The 18,918-nt window shown below is 37.4% G+C and overlaps 1 protein-coding gene across 6 annotated transcripts in view; it reads left to right on the plus strand.

Annotated features, from left to right (window-relative positions):
- Positions 1 to 18,076: 18,076 nt before the first annotated feature.
- The window catches only part of LOC145684391 (uncharacterized), an 84,633-nt gene continuing 83,791 nt past the window's right edge, over positions 18,077 to 18,918 (plus strand). For 5 of the 6 annotated variants that reach the window (XM_081756660.1, XM_081756658.1, XM_081756659.1 and 2 more), the window contains exon 1: positions 18,077 to 18,341. The gene's annotated coding sequence lies outside the window, so the exon portion shown is untranslated. The remainder of the gene's footprint in view (positions 18,342 to 18,918) is intronic. The other variant, XM_081756657.1, reaches the window with a different exon arrangement.

Raw genomic sequence — 18,918 nt, forward strand, 5'->3', positions numbered from 1 at the left:
AAAGTACTTACAAGTTACAACGCAAAACACGCTTTTTGGCGAATACTACACAAAGCGTATTTATTTGTCGATATAATATTGTCGCGATCTACGACTATGTCCCTGGGACATTTAAAAGTGCTGGTCCATTCAGCCGCTTTTCGCCAGAACGAGATAGCAACCACGTTTTTTAGTTGGTACAATGTGGATTAAGGTCATTATGCACTGGCCTCGCTCGAATGCAGGGTCACAAGTTGAGTTGATGTTGAGTTAAACGTCCCTTTCAGCAGCGAGGCTATATGAGACCTACTGATTAACGTGGAATCCGTACCGCAGGGTTACAAGTATGCGCAGCAGTTTTCGAATAGTCACGTGAAGATCTTCGTCGTTGGTAGGCAAGGCCTCCAACGCAGTCCGTGATAGAGTTCCACCTTTTCCTTTAATTATCTTCCATTTAGAAGTGCAGATTGCAAATTCAGAACTAAAGAGGGAAAACAGCATTTATTTCTTGGGTTCCGATATTTTTATAAAACCTTTCTGCTAGAACGTGGAAGTTGTTGCTCAGAGTTTGGCAATAGAATGTTGAGTCCGTATACATTTAAAACTTCCTGCGCAAGACGAATTTTGACGTCTTCTACAACCGACTCTATCAACGGAATATAGAAAGCTCTTCAGTAGTAAGATACCGTGTCATCTGCCCTGAAATTCGTACGATGTGTTGTCTTTGGATGAGATGAGTTTGAATCTGTACGCCGACACTGGCAACCATTCTGAATATTGCTTCGAAAGTTGCCTTGAATTCTTTGCTGTTTGAACGCATCTTGTTTAATGCTGCGATAGTGTCCTGAATGGCATCTGACGTTGCGTTCATGTCTAAATTTGTCTTCTGCAAAAGTCGATTGAGGGGAGGGTTATCGTGAGAACACCCTGAAGACACGTAATAATTACAATAAACTCGCTGTCGTGCATATGAGAAGAAAGTGCCCATGCTTTGGCTGCTGTATCTAACTCGGCTCACTTGGAACACGCTGTAGAAACTCACTTACTTATTGAAATTTCACGTGAAATTGTAACACCGCGTCGTTCCGTTCAACCCATCTCGTTTCAAACAATGTCTCCAACTGGCCACTAACCATAAGCTTAGGGACACTATTACGTTTTGACGATGCGGTGAAAAACGCAATGATCTCTTTCGTTGTTCCCAGACAGTTCCTCACGCACTGTACTGACGACGATCTGAAGATGTACAAGTTGAGGCTGTGACTGGAATATGAACAGTATAGAGCGTTTGAAGCCTCCTAGATCTCCTGCACTGCTCGGTGACTTTGAGAGGTCGTGACGGCGCAACCATCAGTACCAATACCAACGCAGTTTTTCGGGTCGAGTGAGAATTCTCGTAGCAAAGAAACAACAATTTCTCAATTTTTTCCTCCAGTTAGTGAGAGTTCGGGCGGTTTTGCGCCTTCGGATTCCGAGCTCGAACCAATGACCTCACCTTTCAGCTCTGCTGATCAAGGACCAATGAAACCGAAGCAGTCTTCTCTTCTTTCACTCATGTTACCTTAGAATCAAAGGCAGCTGAGATGTGTGCGAAACGACCGCAGTCTCATCAAACATAATAGAATAAAACTGATCCTCTCGCACTAGATTGACAATTCTACAGACGTGATTTCTCATCCCCAACCCTAAATGAGGGCATTTTGTGTGGTTTTATTGGCAAAAATGGTCTTTTCGATGCTTTCTTCCAGTGATTCTTTAAGAGATCGTCACTACAAGCCATTCTAAATTTGAACTTAGTTTCTGCACTGTCACCATCTGAGGTTCAATTATCCACACACGCACCGTTCTTGTGCAAGGGCGCCGATTCTGGGGGCCGGACCCCCCAAATCTCATGTGGGAATCCCTATTGTATTTATGATTATACAAGATTTGAAATAATTTGAATGCAATTTGTCTTAAAATTCTCACATATATACATTCTGCATCTTAATTGTCCCCAAATTTACGGAGAAATCGGCGCCCTTTTCCGTGTGGCCTTGAAAAGCAATGCCTTGCCTTCCAAACAATATCACATTTCCCGGGAATGCGGCGTAGGATCGAAACTGCGTAGCATCGAAACTGCGTACGATCGAAAAATTCAGCTCAAAACCTGTTTCGATCCTACGCAGTTTCGATCGTACGCAGTTTCGACGCTACGCAGTTTCGACCGTACGCAGTTTCGATCCTACGCAGTTGCCCTGAAATAATTTAAGTTTTAATCATGCGCTCAAAAAATATATTTTTTTCTCTCTCTTTAATTTGTTTAACCTGTGCAGCTATAAATTAGGGTTATATTCATGGACTCCACACGACCTAAACTGCGTAGGATCGAAACTGCGTACGGTCGAAACTGCGTAGCGTCGAAACTGCGTAGGATCGAAACTGCGTACGGTCGAAACTGCGTAGCGTCGAAACTGCGTACGATCGAAACTGCGTACGGTCGAAACTGCGTAGCGTCGAAACTGCGTAGGATCGAAACTGCGTAGGATCCACACTGCAGGTAGGATGGACAAGTTACAGGCGTATGGATTGAGAATCAATTATGATTTGTAATGATGACTATGTCAGAAGTGTAATACTAACTTTGAAACAGCTTCGACGGAATATAATGTAAAATAGTTATGTAATATGAAGAATTTAAAGTAATGAAGAATATGATGTATAATGAATATTGAAGGATAATAATAATAATAATGTTTAACGAATATTTCGATTGTAAAGATATTATTTCTAAAGGCTATCAGAAAGTTAGAGAAACAAAAATCAGATTAAGATTCATATGCTGTTCTGTGTGTACTTGTCTGCGTAATATGAATGAAAATTTATATGATTTTATGTACAGCTTAACGACCTAATCACCAGTTATTCATATGTATGTCAACAACGTTACAATATTGTACTTCGCTTTGGGAGTTTCTCATTTGTACGCTGAACCTCAAATCGATTTATAATTGGAACACGTACCCGTGGGGGTAGGAGCATTTCAATGTATTCCGTTACATTTCACAAAAAATATTTTTAACCGTAAAAGATTCGAAATTAAACTACTATTCAAATAGAGAATAAAATTACGAAAGTTTACAACTATTACTGGAAATCAATGCTGTCATCCATTTTGAACATTTTAAAAGAACATAGTTTCTAATGTATTGAAATTTCATTTCTTATGAATAGTTCGAAACGTTGTAAATAGTTGTAAAGAACCTGCAGAAAATTCGTCAAAATCCTCCTACAATGGGGAAGCCGTGTTAGACATGGAGTAGTGGATGCAGATGGTGGCATTGGAAAAGTCCGGGTCTCCCGAGCACAGTGGTGATATCAGAAACCGGGCCCCAGCCATGAGGCTCCAGAAAAATGGGGTCCCGAAGTTTTGGGCGCGGGTTCTTTCTATACGCCTATTAAACATGGAATTGTATGTGGGTGGGTGGTGAAGTTTTTAAATGTTCGGGTCGTCTGAGCACAGTGTTAACGTCAGAAATTGGGCCCTTGTCTCAAAGGTCCAAAAATGGTGTCCCGAAATTTTGAGCTTGGCTTCATTATATTTTTCTTTTAAGCATGGAGTTATTGGATACATATTGTGGTGTTGGAAAGCTCCGGGACCTGAGACTCCAGAAATGAGATCCCAAAAGTTTGGGTTCAGGTCTCTTTTATTTGCCTATTTAACATGGTGTTGTACTATAGTGTTAGCGTTTGAAAGGTCGGGGTCGATTAACGAAAGCGGTAATGTCAGAAATTGGGCCCTGGCCTCGAAGCTCCAGAAAATGTGGTTCCGAAATGTTGGGCTTGAGTCCACTCTATTTCTCGTTTCAGCATGGAGTTGTTGCATACAGATGGTGACGTTGGAAAGATCCGATTCCCCTCAGCACAGTGGTGGTCAGGAACCGGGCCCCCAACATGGGGCCCCAGAAATGGAGTCCCAATGTTTTGGGCATGAGCCCCTTCTATACGCCTATTAAACATGAATTGTTGTACGAAGGTGAAAAACTTGTATCTTCGTAAAAAAAAAAAAAAAAAAAAAACTTGTATCTTCCTTATAATTATTAGATAATAATCTCAGCTCCTAAACACGTATAAAAGATACCGAAGTTATATTTCAGCAAAAAACAATTACCATAAAACATCTCTTTGCATGTGTAATGACTGAAATGTATTATACTTTGCTTCCCTCCCAAATAAATAAATAAATAAATAAACGATTACAGTCGATAAGCGTAAATCTGGCAGAACCTATTTTCCGAAATCTAAAACAAATCACGCAGATTGTTTATTGCTTGTTCGCGATTGTCCACATCACATTTTCGGTTTTTCATTGTATGTAATTAACTATACCATAACAGAAATTCCCGCTACGAACAAATTACACGTTAGGTATACGCCTATGTGTCTCGTCTCGAGGACTTCCGGGCCGCAGTGGCTTAGTGGCAGAGGGTTCACACATGCTGCGGGGCCCTGGTTCTATACCAACTTGCGCAAAGTGGGGTTTGTGGTGAACAAACACCGTGTGTGAGGGTTTTCTTGGAGTTTCCCTTTCCCACAACTCTTTCATTTCACCATTCCATTTATTCTCATCATCTGCGTCTCCTTTAGTCTACCCAGGATGACAGTCGGACATAAAACTTAAAGATTGCATTTTCATTTTCACATTTGGAGACCCTGTATCTGTGTTCCTTGAGTGCCCCAAATGCTAAATAATAATGGGTTGGAAGGCCCATGAAGTTTAGTACCTGGTACACTCATTATCTCAACTTGCCCAAAAAGTTAAGGGCTCACGTTAAGTTAACGCCCCAAAACTTTGATTTTCACACCTTATTAACTATATTGGCCCAAAAGATGAAATTTGTTAGCCCATCGATCTTTATCTCGACTAGCCCAGAAAGTTGGGAGGCTCTGGTGAAGTTAGCCCCCAAATTTTCGGCGCCTATATCACATTAACTATGGGAGAACGAAAGCTGAAATTTGGTAGCCTATCCAGCCCGTAGACAGTACTATGTAGGCCATTCATTCTCTGGACCAGCCCAGAAACTTGGGGGGGGGGGGCTCACGTTAAATTAGAGCCCGAAATCTTTGGCGCGCATATCTCATTAACCCTTTCGGGACAAAATCGATTTTGGGGTTTTTGGTAGACTTTCAGTTAATGATTTATTGCCCAAACACTGTTATCCCGATTGATATCGTTTACGTCTTGTATTTTAGAAAAGGGACATGGCTATTTTTTGGTGTAAGTTAGATTGCAGTGTTGCTAACGGGAGGGATTATTGAAAAAATGTAGGAGTGAAATTTTAAAAAAAAAATCCCTAGCCGAATTTCATGATTTTTTCTAGCTGGGAACACCGAAGCCACAGGGGTTCAAGTCATCTAAAAAGAATTTTCTGGTATGTTGACAAGGTACAGTAAAAACCTGAAGTCGCTGGCTGCCATACAAAGAGAGAAAGAAAAAACTCTCTCATAATACACATCAAATTTTGGCACTTCTTACGCGTCAGAAGCAAAAATCAGCATACATGGTGGTTCACCGTCTTCCCTAATTATTCAATCGTGCTCCTCTATGGTGCGTTTTGTAGGCCAAGAATGATTCCAGACAGTTGTACGTTGGTTTGAATATAGCCAAGGACACTGAAATAATAGGGGGGAAAGGATAAACTTCCCAAATTTTTTACAAACAATTACAATTAACATTTTCTGTAGCTGGCAACATTGCTACCACTCAGAAGCAAACAATTTTAAAGTAATCTTTGGCCCACCAATAATATATTCAGCTAGTATCATGATGATACCTCTCAAATTAAGCATGTAATTTTAAAAAGTATATCATTTTTCCTAGAAAGTCACTATTATCCTTAAAATTATGTAATATGGTATACTGTAAGACCGGAATTGTAGTGTCCCCAATTATCCAAGTGAAACTTTTTATAGTGCGTTGTGTAAGTCAAGGATGAGGCTTCCAGAATCTGGTATGTTCGTTCCAATGTAACCAATAGAAGAGAAGGAAATAAGAGGCAAATTTTAGAAGGGAAAAAAGGAAATTTTTACCAAAAAAAGTCTGGAAATAAATAGTTCTATGGCTGGAAATACTGCTAAGAGACAGATGCAACTATCTTCAAATAAACCTTAGCCCACCACTAATATATCCTGAAAGTATCATGTCGATATTGAATAAACGAAGCTAGTAATTAAAAATTAATAGATTATGGTAAATATAAAAGTGAGAAAAATCAAGGATTAGAACCTTAATACGAAAATGAAATGAAATGAAATCTTTTAGTTTCACGTCCTACGGTTATGCCGGTTAGGCTAAAGTAGACGCTGATGATGAGAAATGAATGAAATGGTGGAATGAAAAAAGTGGAAGGAAACGGGAGAACCCCGATAAAACCCACACACACGATGTTTAGAACCTAAATACGAATTTATGGTGCACCTCCTAATTACGCAATTGCAACGATCTGTGCCCAAGTTTGTTCAGTATGGACCGATGTTTGACTGACGTAGTTCACTTGCGCTCGGACGTATAGGTACGGAATTATAAACATAAACTTCGAAAATTGACAAATCTGAAAATACTTTATCTTCGCATTGAATTTGGACCCCTCCTCCAAAGTAAGTTCATGCGTATGGTACGTACCACCATACTACGATTTTTAATTTCAGTAAAAATCCCTTTGTTTTCTTGCCCCCAGGATAACTATATACTCTGCCAGTTAATATGTTTAAAACATTTGGAGTGATGTATCGTCATGTGTATAGATTAACCTCTTGCACACAGAGAATGTTTCTTTTCCAAGATTTAAATAAAATTGAAGTGTTTTCCATTTCCATACAGAATTCAATTCACCTAAGATGTCCAAAGTTCACCTAAGATGTCCAAAATTCAATTCACCTAAGATGTCCACAACAATTTTTATGGAGGTAGTTGGAGAATACTTTATATCATAGGCCCGTAGTTAAACTCCCTATATAAAAATTGTTGTGGAAGCACCTCAGGATTCTGACATACGCATTTTTGGATAGGGCACATACTAGTTCCTAAGTTAAGTCTTGACCCGACTGCGGTAGGTCCCATAGTTTTGGAGCTATGGACCTTTAAAATTCCTTTTTTCATGTTTTTGGCAGCCTATAACACGTAAACCGTCGCTTGTAGAGGGATAAATTCTTAAGGTCTTTTGAATTTGGTTAATCAGAGTGCTCCTTTAACCCGCGTATATTCGACGATAACCGTTCGGGATAAAATCTGCTCGCCATGTAGACCTAATTTTATTACAAAATTACGACTGTCTATTTACTTTATTTTGTAGTTCTTCCATATTCACTTTCAAATGATCGGCGCCAGTTGCCATCTAATAAAGTTGATGCGTTTGTTGCTTCTAGTACACAACCGCCTTGAAAAAAAAGCAATAAATGCATCAAATGTGGGAGATGAATTTAGAACACCAAAATGGTACATGCCTAGCACATCTTGTGCTGTTAGGGTTTCTTCAGAAACATTTTGTAAAACAATTGAAAACACATCGCGCGGTTTGTATTTTGAAATTTTGCGTATACTTGGATTTGTTTAAGTATTTCTTTCTACTGTGTTTTCCTGTAGCTTCAGTTCATAAGTTTTTATAATTAGATACCCAACATATATGGCAATCACGCAGAAAACAACACCGAAGATTCTACACTTGTGTTAACACACAGGCTGTGTGTCATTTCAACTAGCGGCATTTGACACACAACTCCAAACGGAGAGTGAGTTGTTCTAACCACTTGTTTGTGTTATATTTTAACACAATCGTGCTAACACATAGGCATGTCGTTGAAATAATACAACGATTTTTTACAGTATAGGCACTTCCAGTAGAACTACAAGGATTAAATTTGGCAAAGTTTTTAGCCTCCTGGGACTATATAGAAAATTTCCAAAAGTGAATATTTTCCATTTTTAGCAGCTTTAAAGAGACAAAAAACTGTGTAATTTAAATAGACTTTTTGGATGTACAAAATCTCATATTTTAGGTACCGTAATTGAAATCGGAATAAAAACTAGGAATTTTGGTATGTTAGTAGGTTTATGAGGCGCGAGGCCGTAGGATGAGAAATTTTGTATCTGGCGACAAATTCCCACCTACTTAAAACTAAACTGATTATATAAACATTCAATTTTGCCAATTGCCAAGTTCATAAAGAAATTGAAAATCACAGCAACTGGGTAAGTAAGAAAATGCTAATCCAAATGTCAATTGAAAGAAACGGAAGTCTTTTAAGTAAATATTGGCAACAACGCATTCTAATTTTCCAACTTGGTCAAAAGTTAGCAGGGTTGGAAAAATACAGTTTAAAAAAAAAGAACAAAACGCGTGTTTAAAACATGAAAAAAGTGTTTAAAATGTTTTAAAGATGTTTTAAAAAACACACAAAAAGTACATGTTTTAAATATTTTGAACAGTTTAAAATATTATTTTAAACATATTTCAAAATCGTGTAATCACGTATTTATTAAGACTTTTTGCTCGTTCAACCGATCTTTTCATTTATTTTATTCTCTTTAAGACTACACAGTGTTGGGTACAGAACATTTCCGTATAGATTAGTAATTTTCAACTTATTTCATATAACGACCCCTTTTATTACACCCTCTTGCCAGTGACTCTCATACAGTAAGTATTTTCTTGGATATAGTAAGCTTTTAAGGTAGATTTTAAAATTTACCAACTATAGAGGTTTCACACAATCTATCAATATACATGGCAAAACAAAAGTCCTCACCATCCTTGTGCGTTGACAACGGGTTGAGGGAGAATGATGAATCTTGGAAGTGGTCTGACACATCAGATGGTGCTATCAAGCATAATGGCGAACATCTGTGCTTAGTATTCGAAATTTCAAATGCAAATGGTGTCATGTTACATGAGGGCTAGAATTTTACCAGAAATGCTGTTGTGCGGTTATTTTAACCATAAAGAAAATCATTTCGAGTTACCGCTTCTAAAAGTTTTGTAGTTATGACTTTAGGGGCTAAGCTAGCGTTTCGTGGAGGCGGGTGAGATTTTTGTTGCAAAATTTGATTACTACTTCATAACACTGGTGCTAATAAAATTATTTTATAATAATAGGGCAACGTTTTCGAAAAGTAATGTTTGAAGCACACTTCATATTGTGCTAACTTTATATTTTCTGCAAGTCTATGTAATTGGTTGTTTTTTGAGTCAAAAATTTATTGACGAAAGGTAATATTTGGGGCGTTCAGAGTACAATAGATCCAAATCCATTTTCAATAAACTTCAGTTTTCCTCAGCAAATGAATTCTATTTCAAAAAATAATACTTCGCAGTCAAGAATCCAAAACAAATGTAACTAAAACCATGCGAAAAGGCGTGGGATAGTTTCATATGACAGCCGCTAGTAAGGGCGTCAGTGGAACAGGAGGGCAACCACCCTCATCCGCACCCTGCATTTCAGATTTTGGGGACGGTAAGACAGTTTTAGAAATCTTTTGATAAGCAAAGTCCAACAGAATAAGCCTGAGGTAATTACACCGAATAAATACGAAGAACATACAGATGATTAAAACTGGGAAGTTGCTTAGGTCCAATTTCCTGAATTTTAAGCAGGCCCGAAACTCGAAAGTAGAGCCACCTTTGAAATCCTTGGGTAAAAAAATTATACAAGAAAGCAATATAGGCCTATAGCTCCTTACGGCCAATGATCAAAATCCGTATTTATTCGGTGCAAGGACTTCAATTTTTAAATGTTGGACTTTGCTAAGCAAAATGTTTCTAAATCTGCATTACTGCCCCAAAAATCTGAAATTCAGGGTAGAAGGCGGATGATTTCTAAACGAACCCTCCTATCTAGCGGCAATCATACAAAATTCTAGATTCCTTTTTTTCAGGTAGTTTTTCTTTCTTTCATCTCGGATTCGTGGTTGTGAAAATATGACATTTTACGTCGATGTATTCTTTTGGACACATTCTGCATTTATGTAACGTAATTATGCATCATTGACTATGACATTCGGAGCTTGACTTGTTAATCATTCCAACGCTGCAACATACACAATACAAGTATAATGTTAATATCTTAAATGTATGAGCAAGGAGGGGGAAGGGAAAATTAGCTCTCCTCCCCATTCCGTCAACGCCCTTGTCTAGCGGTTGTCCTATGAAACTCTAGTCCACACGCTTTCCCGTGGTTTTTGTTTCATTTATTTCATACCCTATGCTACGAAGATATTACGTTTGCTGAGCAAAAGTGAACCTTTCTGAAAATGAACTTGGGTCCCTTGTGCTCTAAATGTTGAGTTGAAGCCAAATTTATCCTGCAACCCAAGTTTGTTCGAAACATATAAAATTAGTTTGTTTAGTTTGATTGATTACATCTTGCATCAGTAGCAAGGCTATATTAGACAGGGCTTTTTGTTTAAACTGGGATCTGACCCACTAATTTTGAAATTTTACGTGGGATCGCAGTCAAAATCTATACAGCAAATTCCGACGCCTCGTGTCTCTATCCTCAAAAATTAATGTTAAAAGACTGAATATTGCACCCTGTAGCGTGGTACATACATACAAACAAACAAATTGAGATCAAATTGTCCCAGACCTTGACGTTCAGCACTAACGTTATAATAAGTATCACACTTGGTTAGTTACGTGATCGACTGCCATACCTTGCGTTTCTCACCTGGTCTCTTCATACAAGCTATGCCAAGTTGTAAAGTTTCAAAGAAAATTTAGAACTGTGGTGGGGAAGAGGTACGAAATAAAATTTTCATAATATAATGAAAAAGATATTGTTGATACAAAATTAGTTGTTACCTGAAGTTTCCAGTTGCATCTCAGCCACACCACTGACGTTAGATTCATCAGAAGCAATTTTCGGATCAACATTTTTACCATTTGTTTGGGTTTCCATTTTTACCAAGCATTGCATTTTTTATAATGATTTTCGTTCTTGGAACTAAACCACCCATTTCTTTCTTACACGTTTTGTGACAAACTCGTTTGATCGTTTACTTACCTGATTGAGTTTGAGTTACTCTAATAAATTTGTATCAAATCATGTCCTTCTTTTCTTCACGCATAATCCATGTTAAACGATTCCATGTTGTACGGAGACAGAACTAACGTGTACTGTACAAACGAATGCTTGCGATATTTTAATTTCAGAACCTCAACGTCGCAATGAATACAACACAACAGTTTGTTTCCGTGATAATTATTTTATTTATTTTTTAATATCAGTTCTATAAGTAGTCCAACCTTCGACTACGACACTTTCTCGCAAGTTAACTGAGAAGCATTTAAACAATACAATATACGTTAAAAATAAGGGGGAAAAGAGACAAAATAAATTGTAGATCACCACATTGACCTGCTGTAGCCACGAGAAATCAAACCATTCACATGGGAAGAAAATAGTCTTCTGATTGGGGAGCACTTTTGGACAGTTCTCTTGCTCTGGAAGATTTCTTTTTTTTACGAACATAAAATAAAATGCAAATAAACATATGTTTAAGACAAGTCTTCAAAATAAACGTGTTTAAAACAAAATGTTTAAAACATAAACAAAATTTGTTTTAAACAAAATCAATTGTTAAAAAAAAGTTTTAATCATTTGTTTTAAATATTTTGTTTTAAACAAAACAACCCTGGAAGTTAGTAAATTTGGGACGAAGCCCAAACTAGCAAAAACTTGAACCAATTACATGAACCTTCGATTGTGCCACCTGCAAAGTCTATAAAAGAAGTGACAATTCACAGCAACTAGGTAACTAAGAAAATGTTAAGCTAAGTCAATTGAACTTAACGGCAATCTTCTGAACAAGGAATTTGCCAACTTGATCAGAAGTAGTGGCTTTTGGGGGGAGGATTCTCCTTTCTCCCTGCTGAGACAAGACTTAGCTTTTTGGTCCTCCTGAATAAGTCATAGTCCCCCAAGAAAAACTTCCTGGGTACACCCCTGTATGATTATTTAATTATATTTGTCACTATTTTATTTCTCAGTTTCGTATCTATGCACTTTCGATCGTACGCAGTTTCGACCGTACGCAGTTTCGATCGTACGCAGTTTCGATCCTACGCAGTTTCGATCGTACGCAGTTTCGATCGTACGCAGTTTCGACGCTACGCAGTTTCGACCGTACGCAGTTTCGATCCTACGCAGTTTCGACGCTACGCAGTTTCGGTCGTATACAGTTTTGATCCTACTCCGATTTTTCCCTATATAACTTCAAAAAATACTGTTACTTAATATTCTGTGATTATAAAATAATTGTTTTTTTATTGTTCGATCATAAGACCTTATCTGTTTTCGATCCTACGCCGGTTTTAGTTTCGATCGTACGCAGTTTCGATCGTACGCAGTTTCGATCGTACGCAGTTTCGGTCGTACGCAGTTTCGGTCGTACGCAGTTTCGATCGTACGCAGTTTCGATGCTACGCAGTTTCGATCCTACGCATGTAACCCCATTTCCCAACATTAATTTCAGTTTGTCGCGATTTTGGATGACTTTTCTTCTTGACGAGTTGATATGATTCTCGACTGACTTCACTGGTTCCTAGTAGTTTTTCAGAAACGCTTTTCCGACCTCAACAGCGTTAGTGTGATATTGTGCCTTGTTGTGTTTCCAAAATACCGTAGAAAGTAGCGAATTTCTTCAAAGGTTTAATCTCAAGAGTTTAGACAGGCACGTTTCTTTGATAGCACCCCCCCCCCCAAAAAAAACGTTGCAAAAAGTGAGCAATATTTACAAAATAGGTCCCTCTCCTTATGGGAAAGAACCAGCCATGGATAGTTTTCCAGATGTTCTGCCTCAAGTAACGTCGTCCTTTTTCCTGAGATTTATCTGATATTACGACTCGAACAATGTTAGAGTAAAGGCGGCAGGCTAACGGAGACTATTTGTTAATAGAATTTAAAGAATTAACCCTCTTTTAAAATAATGCAAGAATGATCCCAAACTGTCGTTCGTGTGGCGGTAAGCTACGAGCGGCAGTGTGTGTAATTTTAATATTTTAGAGGGATCTTGAGGGGGGATAGCCCCCTCCTTTAACCCTTAAGAGATCCGGGGTTTTTGGGCTATTTTTTAGACTTTCAGTCAAGTAGCTACTGCATCGTCACTATTTATCCTAGGATCATGGTTCATATCTCATTCTCTTCAGAATAGAGCTGGTTTTCAAATGATACCACTTTCATGCTCATACCATATACCAGGAGCGGGAAAAATTTTTGTCAAAGGAAAATTTCGGAAGGAAATTTTTTCTCGCACTTTGGGCCGGCCTGGAGCGGCCCTGTGTGAACGTAGCCATCTGAAAAAATCTGGTAAATAATACTTGGTATACTGAATGTGTGTGCCAAATTTCAAGTTTCTATCTTGAATACCAAGGGCGAGGAGAAATTTTATCAGGAATTCCCACCATGCCCCAAATTACCGTAAAACACCATGATCTCAGGTAAAAAAATTCCTGAGACATCCCTAATTACCCTAGGGTCATGTTTCGCCCATTATTCTCTTCAGAATAAAACTGGCTTTCAGGCGGTATGACTCAGGTGTCTCCATCATGCATCTAAGGCGGGAAAATCAGGAAAAACGGGATTTTTTGGGTCTAAATATCCTTCAACTTTTACCCCCCTGGACCCCACCTGTTTTAACGCACAGATCTGAAAAAAATCTGGTAAATACTACTTGGTGGGCTGAATGTTTATGCACAATTCCAATTTTCCAGGTGCAAAAGTAAGCCCGCCAAAAAAAATATACCGACAGTGTCCCATATTCCCGTATACAGAGGGAAATATTTAAACATTCCCTGAGACATCCCTATTTACCCTAGGGTCATGTTTCGCCCATCATTCTCGTCAGAATAGAACTGCCTTTCAGGCGGTACCATTTACTTGCCCCCATCATGTATCTAAGGCGGGAAAATCCCGTGAAAGGGATTTTATGGTAAAAATTTCCCTTTTTCAAATTTTAGCCCCTCTGAACCCTGTTTTAATGCAGAAATATGAGGAAAAAATCTGGTAAATGCTACTCGGTAGACTGAATATTTGTGCACAATATCAATCTTCTAGGTGCAAAAATAAGCCCTAAAAAATAATACCGAAAATGTCTAAAATTCCCCTATACAGAAGTATATTTTGAAAAAAATTCCCTGACACTTCCCTAATTACCCTAGGGCCATGTGTCGCACTTGTTACCATTCACTTGTCTCCATCATGTATCTAAGGCGGGAAAATGAGGAAAAACGGCACTTTTTGGTAAAAATATCCCTTTTTTTCAATATTTTGACTCTGGATACCCCCCTGTTTTAACGCAGAAACCTGAAAATAATTCAGGTAAATACTACTCGGTGGACTGCATGTTTGTTCAAAATTTCAATCTTCTACGTGCAAAGTAAGCCCGCCAAAAATACTCTACATAACCCCCGCCCAAAAGGTATTACACGAAAATATAAGCCTAAATTTTAGACTTATGACGTCATCACCTCGTATGTCTCGACACAGGAAGGTGTGAAACCATAGGTAACGTCTTCTACAATGCCTCTGGACTGAAAAAAAAACGGACGAAAAAGCTCAAATAGGAGAGTTATAACGCAATGTACCATGAAACACCTCGTATGCTAGAAATTGTACCATGGAATACCCAATGGGTTAATCCGCCCTTGGACTCTACTACTGATATTATAACCTATTAAATTTTTAAATGTTATAAACCATTTTGTCAACATTTCCGCATAAATATGTATGTTCACAATGGCTTAAGTTTAGAGTTGCCCCTCCAGTCTGAAGTTGCCCTTGGACTTTGTAACATACAAAAAACAATGCTTAAAGTATTAAAAATTGTTATATTTCACTTAACTTCAGTATTCCGTGTTTCACAAACATTTAAAAGGTTTTCTTCATTATTTTTGCGCATCCGTTACAGCTGTTCGCCATATTCGCCATATTTTACAACTACCATGCTACTGAAACCTTCCGCAATGCTTCCGCATTCGGCAAATAGTACTAACTTCCACATATCTTTTCTCGTATTAAACATAACTCTCCTGCCGAACTTACATTCCTAAACATCAAATAAAAACTTCAAATTATCTTTTCTTACCTCATTTCTCCTGTAAATTTTCCTGATTTTTATAAAAAGCGGAGGGGTAACTCTAAACTTAACCCTTCACAATATTTGCAAAGTACTTTCTTATCTTTATAATTGTGCATGTTACATTGCCACACACGCCTTTCCTCCTGCCCATTTCTCGAAATTTCGTGCGTTAATTCACATGTAAGGGAAGTCCGAGTACCTCTTCAGAAATTCGATTCAGATTAAAGAGACAGACACACGTCTATTACTAACGGTGGTTCAGGGTTTATTAATAGTACTTCATCTCTATTTTTACATAAGTTTACTTAATTCTAAATTACTTTACAAAATGGTTCCTTATCATCATTTGTAATAGTACTTTGCTAATTTTGGCTATTGTTTAGCATTGAGGGCCAGCTTTTGCACCTACTTTTATTCGATATTCTATTCCGATGCAGTTGTTTTATGGTTTCATACGCTAAATTACCTTAGCAACATTAAATTCAGACAGTAATGCGTAGCGAGCGTTAGCGAGTCAAGGCGGGTTAGAGCTCCGCATAGCACGTTTTTTTCTATCTTCGTTACCAACAATTCACTTTTTTCTCATATAAATCACTTCCACTTATCTTTACGGTTTGTACAATTCGCCTACTGCCCTTAAAAAAAAATTGTGTTCGATACTTTCATGACCACTTGAAGATCACTATCAACTCATTTCTTCCGTAAATCATCCTACTTTTTGCTAGTTTTGGCCCCACAATATAAACTATTAGCTTACTTTTTAGTGCAAATTCAAATGAAACTTAAAAAATCATATTATTTGTTATATAAAGTACAGTCAAAGAATTTTAAAATTTTAACCTCCAAATTCCTTAAAACCTAGAAGTGAATAATAATATATTAAACCTAATTAGTCATATGGTTCCTATAATTTGGAAGATAAAGCAAACAGTTGATAATAAATTCCTTCTCGGGAATTTATAGGTCAGGGAAAAAAGCCGGGAATATACTCATTTTTAAATTCCTTTCCACCGGGAATATTCCCACTGTCCATGACTAATTATTCTTCAATCAAACCGAAGTGGCCCATATATGATGTGATTACGGGACGATGCCGTTCACAAAGCACGATATTCGCGATGGGCGGGTGCGGAAATTCGAACGAAAATAAAAGTTCATTGCAGGTATTTCACTTCCATCGCTGAATAAAGATGAGTTTGTGCGACGTCTTCAATTCTGCATCGTAATAGCACAATAAAATGTTATTTTTTTTATTCCATCTTGTTCCAAATAGGTTTGCTGACAATGTATATCAAAATCACATTGCCAATGCGGTATCACCACGTAATGGTAAAAACATATTAATTTTCGTTTCCCTGGCGAAAGAAATATATAAAAATAACTTTCATTATTACGTATATATATATTATACTTCCTATAGGGGCATCACTCGTACACGTATCACTGCTGCCAGCTCTTTCGATGCTCTAGCGCGCCTCTTTTTAGCGTCAGTTCATTAGCTATTCAGCAGCCCAAGAATACATTACCAAACTGAAATATGAGGAAGCAGGGTTGTCTGGAAAGTGGGCACCTTTGGGTGACAAAATTTCTGTGCTTCTTTCTCCTCCAAATGTTAGCTGGTTACGTTTTACTTCTAAAAATTAGCATTGAAAAATACGAAAGTTGATTTAAAAGTTTGTCTATCCATACTGTTATAATATGTACTGTTATAATATGTATATATATAAATACCGCTTATGATATTTATTTTGCTCGAAATATTAAAAAAAAAGAAAGAAAGAAATATAAATGATGATGAAAATAAAAGACATTCATGATTTTAGCGTAATGCTGCAGGAGTTCAGATCATTGGATTAATCATAAGAGCCGACTGTACCTATAAGATAGACTACATTAATTTCCAATGTAGGACAAAGAAAATATGCAGCATTACTATGCAGTTTTTCAACGTTATAACTCAATCTGAAAATATTATCATAGGTCTCACAAACAATCGAGTTTCAATCCTAACTCGATTAATATATAACAAAAGGTACATCTATACAACTACTGACTTGAGATGCATGTGGCATACTTGTAATGCGTTTAAAGTTATACTAAAGACTAAATCATGGGGTGTGCGCAACATAGGTCTAACCCCGAAAAATGTGAAAATGAGATTTTGATGTAGGTTGTCATTTAAATTGAATTGTCTTCCCACTGAGTTAGATTAAATTCACTAGTAGATTTTATATATACTTTATACATATGGATACTTAAGTCTGGGTCTGAATCTAAGGCCTAATATAATCAAAACATGATTCCGAATCTGAACTTCGAAATTCCGGAACTGGATCCAAGAGCCTGATATCCGGATCCCAGATCCGAAACTTCGGATCCTGTTCCAAGATCCGAAATTCCGGATCCAAGATGCAAAACTTCCGATCCGCATCCAAGATCCGAAATTCCGGATACGAATCTAAGATCCGAAATTCCGAATCCGCATCCAAGATCCGAAATTCCGGATACGAATCCAAGATCCGAAATTCCGGATCCGCATCCAAGATCCGAAATTCCGGATACGAATCCAAGATCCGAAATTCCGGATTCGGATCCAAGAACCGGATATCCGGGTCCGTCTGGCCATCCCTATAATATTCTGTAATAAATTTTGGTTAATGTCGTCCTGAAAAGCGTGCAATTTTACAATCCGGATCCATAATATAAGTAGTAGTAGCTATAGTTATTGATTAGAAGCCCAGCAGATGTTCGTTGGGTTCTGTTCTGGACATAGAATGCTTAAGACTTCCCCAAGTGTTTCTGTATATTTTGTGATCTGTGGATCAGGATAATAAAACCGCATGCTATATAGTTTTGTAATAAATGAAATTCACTTTTAGTTTTTCACTAAATTTATTGGGTTGTGAAATTTTTTTGAGAATCAGAAAATTGTACGTTTTACTGAGGTAAACTTTAGACTATATAACTGGCAACATTGGTCATACTTGATAGCGTCGTTGAAACCAGAGGAAACTGGTGAACTTAATATTGGTTGTTTGCATTTTGTCATAGCACGCGAATTGGCAAAACCAGCCATCATAGACTTTCCTATTATATTATTTGGATAATTTAGTATGAAATTCGCTTTTATTACTTTGTTATATGCTTAATACATTTACTAACTACCCAACGCTTCTTCTTGCCTGGAGCATTAAAATGGTGAAGATGATTTATTTCTACTTTCGTGGTGTTTCATCCACACATGTTAAAGGTGAAAAATTATCCCAAACTTGTATAATTGATTTTTTATTTATTTGGAGTACGTTTAGTACAAGGGGTCCAGAAGCACGTAAAAAACACAAAATTTACAGGAGAAATGAATGATGCTAGTACTAAGACGTTACATATCGTAACCAAATCTAACCTAACCTAACACAAAATAACCTAAGCTAACCTGAACTAATCTAATATTAGTAGAAATAAGCGAAATTCTATCTTTTTTTTTTTTTTTTTGTAAAGTTATGCGGGACCCTACATTAATATAACAAACTAAACCAACTTAACGTAACCTAAACTAATCTAACCTAACTTACCCTACCCTAAACTAAACGAATGTGAACAGAAATTACCAAAATTGTAAGTGCTGGACGCCTTCTTCTATACATAGGCCATTTATTTATTTAGGTTGTAACATGCAGATGAATACAATCTCCCCCGCCTTGATCTATAGGTTGTCAGACGAAATCGAGGAGAATGCATAAAAAATGAATTTTACCATCGTTCTAACTGTAAATGACGTATTTTCAATAATTAGTTTTAAGCTTTTTGTATATATTTCTATTCAAACT

This window comes from Thermobia domestica, chromosome 4 (assembly GCF_964235325.1).
Source record: "Thermobia domestica chromosome 4, izTheDome1.hap1.1, whole genome shotgun sequence".
NCBI classification, from domain to species: domain Eukaryota; kingdom Metazoa; phylum Arthropoda; class Insecta; order Zygentoma; family Lepismatidae; genus Thermobia; species Thermobia domestica.